Source organism: Olea europaea, chromosome 22 (genome assembly GCF_002742605.1).
Source record: "Olea europaea var. sylvestris chromosome 22, O_europaea_v1, whole genome shotgun sequence".
NCBI classification, from domain to species: Eukaryota; Viridiplantae; Streptophyta; class Magnoliopsida; order Lamiales; family Oleaceae; genus Olea; species Olea europaea.
In genome coordinates, this window is record NC_036258.1 from 2,625,985 (window position 1) to 2,631,984 (window position 6,000).

The 6,000-nt window shown below is 30.7% G+C and overlaps 1 long non-coding RNA gene across 1 annotated transcript; it reads left to right on the plus strand.

The window, feature by feature from the left end:
* Positions 1-2,975: 2,975 nt before the first annotated feature.
* Positions 2,976-5,695, plus strand: LOC111371347. The gene is made up of 2 exons (XR_002698555.1): positions 2,976-5,196; positions 5,307-5,695. It is a non-coding gene; the product is annotated as an uncharacterized LOC111371347 (long non-coding RNA).
* The last annotated feature ends 305 nt before the right edge of the window (positions 5,696-6,000 follow it).

Genomic DNA, 6,000 nt, shown 5'->3' on the forward strand with positions numbered 1-6,000 from the left:
TGCTGTAGTTTGAATATGAGGTAATTTTTGGCTGTTGGTTTTGGTTTGATGGTTGTGGTTGGTTTTGGTTTGATTATGATGGTGGCGATTTACGATAGGTCTAGTTAGAGAAAAGGTGGCGGTGGCGGTGGCGATGGTTTCCAGTAGGTCTCATCGAAGAAGAAATGAGTGACATAGGGTCGATGGCAGTGGGGTTATATATTTATTTTTAATTTCTTAACTTATTTAATATGAGAAAAATGTAAAGTACTATTATATCCTTTTTAATTGGTCCAAATTGGTCAAATTTTGATTTTTCTGGTCAATTAATGGCCAAATTCTATCCATTTGGACTCTAACTACATATGCATGAAATATTAGGGATATTCGTTGGCATAAAATGAAGGTTAAGGTAAAGTCTGCAAAAATTGAAAATGTTTGGAACCTTTACTGCAATTCTCGCATAAGTAAATTGCATATATCTACTTTTTATTCTAAAAAAAAAAAATTACTTATAGGAGAACTTTTAAAATTTAAGCAAACATGCACTAAAATCTTCAATAAATTTGGTCACGTCGACCTCTACTCATTGCAATTGTGGGCTATGGTGGTGGGAGTGCTTCGTGGAGCCATGCAAATTATTTTTTTGTCCTAATTTATTGTAGTGCTACAATAATTATAGTAGTGTCAATATCTTTATCTAGCTATTGAGCATGAAAATAGACTAGCATGTTTACTTTTAACTTATTTGCTTTTTGAATTCACTTATTTTAACAAACATAATTTTCAGAGTAGGCACAGCTAAATATATTCTAAATTGATCTACTTTTACAGACCTACACTTGATGATAGTGGCCATCGAGCTTAGCAAAGGACAAGGATTTTTACTTTTAACTTATATTACCAAATATGATTTTAATCTCCTATTTGGTTTAACTAAAATTTAATTTTTTTATTAAATTTTGATAAAAGTTGTGGATATCATGAAATACATGGTTGAAAATGAATTTTAAAAGATAGAGATCAAATAGGAACATGCTTATTTGTTTAGGGAACCGCACACTATGCATGTTTTTCGCTTTTTGCATATTGTGCCCAAAAAAATAAATTATAAGTATCCTAAGTAGCGCTTTCAAGCTTTTGGAATTGGTAATTAAATAGTTCAAATGTCATGATCAAATGATTCCTTGGGGGACAAATGCAAATGCTTTTTCATTGAATAATCCAAGTTTTGATTTGTCAAATGTATCCTAGGAATTAGCTTAACCTTTTATTCTAGGAATTGATTCAAGGAGGTAAGATAGTATCTACTTTATTTTGATTTGTCATGGAATAATTAGGGCCGTTTGGCATGATATTTAAAGAGTACACTACAAGAAAAAGTAATTTGTAGTATATTCAATAATATTGGAACTTTTGCAAATATATTGGTTAAAGTCAAACGTGCTTTATACTTTATTTTTTAGTTTCCTATTAGTGTTATAAAGTTTTTAATTTTTAGATGTTACGACAATATAAAACTTGTTATTTCTCATTTTGATCAAGTCAATAAGTTTTTGACTGTTTAGGATACCATGTTTAGAGTGAAATTTCTCTCTATTTAAGTACTTTTTCTTTAAGATAAAATGTTAAGCTTGTGTTTAAAATCGTCGATAAAATGATTTTCAACTTATGTATCTTTTAATATTAATAGATTATGGATTAGTAAGAAACTCATGCATTGCAAGTGATTTTGTAATAATTTTTAATTATGTTTTGTTGTTGAAATTCTTAAACAATAATAAATCTATATTATTCTATATTTTTTCTATCCAACCCTCCCTCCAAAGCAACACCCAAGTCAATCGAACTAAGAGATTATAGAAAACTTGTCATTGTTACAGTCAATTTGCTCAGAAATTCAAGAAAAAAGTGATGCATGATTGAACAAAATTGATCGTGAACTTTCGAAAAGTGGGTCAAGACAAATTTCTTATAAGTAAGACAAATGTCTTACAAGTATGGTATTCTAAGCATAATGATATTATATATAAAACTTGGATTTGCAGAGCGAAAAATATGGTAACCTACCCTCACATAGTTTTAGAAAATTGAAAATTTTGTAAGGCTGGAAGTTTTGAAATATGTGATTGAAAAGTTGTGGGACTCATGAAAGATGTGATTAATATTGATTATTTGACTTTGATTTAGATTAAAATTAGATTTTAATCCGAACCAAATGGATAAACACTAATACAAATGATATAATTTGAGTTATATTATCGATGCATCTCTTGGAGTTTTGTTAAGTTTTCATATGCATTAGTTTAGGATGCAAGAATACTAGGAAAAGAGTTAACTCTATGAAAAACAAGCATTAACAATTGTGACCTTTTATTTAGGCCTTGTTTGGTTTATTTTTTTTAAAACTCATTTTTTTTCTAAATTAATTTTTAACAAAAAATTCTTTCAATAAATTATTTTGACATGTAAATTCAAAATTTTCTATATTTTTAACCACACATTTTAAAAAAATAAATCACATTTTACAAAATTTATTCTCTAAAAATCACTATCAAACACCAACTTTGTTGTGAAACCTCGGAGTTACTGATTTGTCAGACTGCTGCATTGTGAATAAATGCCCATTTTCGAAAGAAATATATTTTCTCTTCACTGCATTTTTATAACAAAGTTGGTGCTTAATAATATTTGATAAGTTCAATAGTTAGTAACTTCTAAAAATTGATAGAATCCCATCAAACAGCTGTGCATCATAGCCCAAATAATTAATATCATTCTTAGATGAATTCTTATTGTTAGTACATTTATTAATTTTATTGTGTGTACATTTGTTCGTATTAAGCCCTTCTTTGAGCTCCATTATAATTAGTTTTTTCAGAAAAATGTATTTTGTAATAGTGATTTTTTGAAGAATGTACACACATGTAATATTATATAATTAGAGAATGTGTGATTGAAAAGAAAATGGAGAAAAAATGTATTATCAAATTGATGGAGCTCAGACAAGGGCCAAGTATTATTTATTAAAAATTAGAGAAATCTCACAAAGTAAAGCTGAAGTTTATATCGAATAAAACTTACTTCCGTTCATTGGAGTTCAATAGGACTAAACAAGAGATAATGCCAAACGGTGAAGAGGATGACATATCTGTAACAAAAAACTAAAAATGGGGCTTGTTGTAGAATTACTACATTGTTCCTATGTTAGGAGAAAGATGCTTCAGAATATTTTGATTTTTTTGCTGATATGATAAAAATTAAGAGGAAATCTTGGAGCCATCCTAGAAGGTTAGTTTCATTACATTTAAAAAGTTGTGAGGAGCTCTTTTAAGGCTCTGAAGTTTTTTATTTATTCTTGCTTAACCAACATATATAGAGGTGATAGGAAACGACCTCTTTTGGAGAAAAACTAATCAAGTTGGGTGAGGGTGGGTCAACAGATAAGGTGGTGACTCCTCATTCGACGGTCGCACCACGTAGGACGGTGTGACCATCCCACTAAAGTTTTTCTCATTCTTTTGTGTAGGGGGGAAGAGGATGTTGGGATAGATGAAGGAAAGGGGTGGAAGAGACTCAGAAATCACGAGAGTCATAAAGTATAAATTTGAATTTAAGGAAAACTAAGTCTAGATAATTTTTGTCTTTACTTTTAAGTAGGAAAATGTTTCGAAAAGTTGTTGTAGTTTGTGAAACATGTTTAATAGCTCCACGCTTCCTGTCTCCTCGAAATATTACTCATACGATTGTTAATTGTACTAGTATATATGTATTGCCTTTTTTAACCTGTTATGCGAATACAGGTATACACCTCCTTTTTCGAATCTGTTAAGAAAGTGAAAAATTGATGTCTTATAAATAAGATAATCATGCGCGAATATTTCATTTGGGAATCCTGACATTTTCTATTTCATGCTCATCACTAGTTGATAACCAGTGCAACACGCAGGAGAATATAAAACCACAAGAAGTAAAATAAATAATCTTTTTTTATGATAAATTCACAGGAAAAAGTAAAAACTCAGATACCAAGTTTTAACTGCAATACCAAATCTCCAAAGCCTTATCATGCCTTCATAGAATCCTTTTGCCACTCAGCTTTCGTTTCCTACGCAAATAAAAACATGCACCACTTCGCTTTTTTTTTTTTTTACATTGATGCTTATCTCCGTGTAATCTTGATTTCGGAACTGCCTGAATAAGATTTGCAAGATAAGTGGACACATTTTTCATTTCATAAATCAAGTTCTTTGTACCCCTATTTTATTGAAGTTTATATAATGTCTGATCCATATATTTTTCAACATGTGTCTAGTGATATCACCGTGTAATATATTTCTTCATAAAAATAATTGTAAGACTATCATTATGACCCTTCAATGATATATTTGGATATTACTTTTTAGAAAAGGATATTGCTACATGTACATCAAGCTTTATATAATGGATTACATTATATCACATGTCATGATATCATTCGTCAGTTAAATCATAGTGAATTTTTTCGTCCAATCTTTTCTCTTCACATCATTTTTTGTAATCCCTTGTGTACCCCTAATATATTGAAGTTTTATAATGTCCGATCCATATGTTTTTCAACATGTGTCGAGTGATATTACCGTGTAATATATTTTTTCATAAAAAGAATTGTAAGACTGTCATTATGACCCTTCAATGATATATTTGGGTATCACCTTTTAGAAAAGGATATTGTTATATGTACATCAAACTTTACATAATGGGTTACATTATACCACATGTCACGATATCATTCGTTAGTTTAAATCATAGTCAATTTTTTCATCCAATATTTTCTCTTCACATCATTTTATGTAATCCCTTAGTGCAATTTTTATGTACATGTAGCATGATCCTTCAAAAAAATGATGCAATTTCATTTTCTAATATAAAATATTTCATTTACGAAGTACTAACTGTGTGGTAATTAAAATAACAAAAATATTCATTGCTATGCTGCTACTGATTAAATATTGAGCTGTGTGTGAATAATATTATTTGTCATGCTAATGGTCAGATATGAGCTTCATGCCATTCGACTAGAAAAACTAAAAGAGCTTAGAGCAGAGAACGGAACTGTCTCAAATACTAGTGCATGTGAACTTGAAATGTCAGAAGCAAAACACACAATATCTATGGAGCCTGCAACTTCCATGGAAAGAAACTCAGATGGCGCTCAAAGCTGAAATCGAGGAAGAGGTACTAGTTTGCTTCTTGTTCCACCTTTCTCAGGATTAATTTCATTTTGATCTTCATTTCCCTACTTTGATGTTTCTGTTGCTAAATTGAGGAACTTTTTTAACATTCAGATAATTTGGCAGCGACTGGGGAAAATGCAAAGATATTTGACGCTCAGGAAAAAAAAAAAAAATACTCACTCAGTTGTTAGGAAAAATCTAAACGGACAGGGCAACGTGGACGTACATGTGCTCCCCCCTGGACGGACAGGGCCTACGTTGCCTTGTCCGTGTAGCAGGCCTCCAGTTGTTAATCTGCCAAGGGAAGACCTCAAGGTGATTTACCGGGGAAATTATAACAAAGCCTTACCAGGCAGATGACCTGAGTTCGAGTTTCCTTTTGGGAGGGCGAAATCCTGTGATTCCCTTTCTAGGGACAAAAGGTCGTATGGCTTAGATAATTGGTTTTGCTGAAAATAACAAGAATTATTATCCGCATAGCTAATTTTTAGTTCTCTCTCTCTTTCTACTGTATCTTTTTGTCATCTTGTTTATAAGTTTAAGAGGGGGTTTGAGATTCATTTTTATGTAAAAATTCATTTTAGAATAGTGAATTGATGAGGAATGTGTGGTTGAAAAATAAGAATTTTTTTTTAATTTACGTATAATATTATTTTAATAAAGAAAGTGTGATTGAAAAGGAAAGAAAAATGCATTTTGAAAAAAATAGGTACCTAATGGGTCATAAATCTATCAAATACAAAAGAAATTCGTCGATATATAATTTTATGTTCAACGCTGTTATTCACATATGCAAGTAGGATTT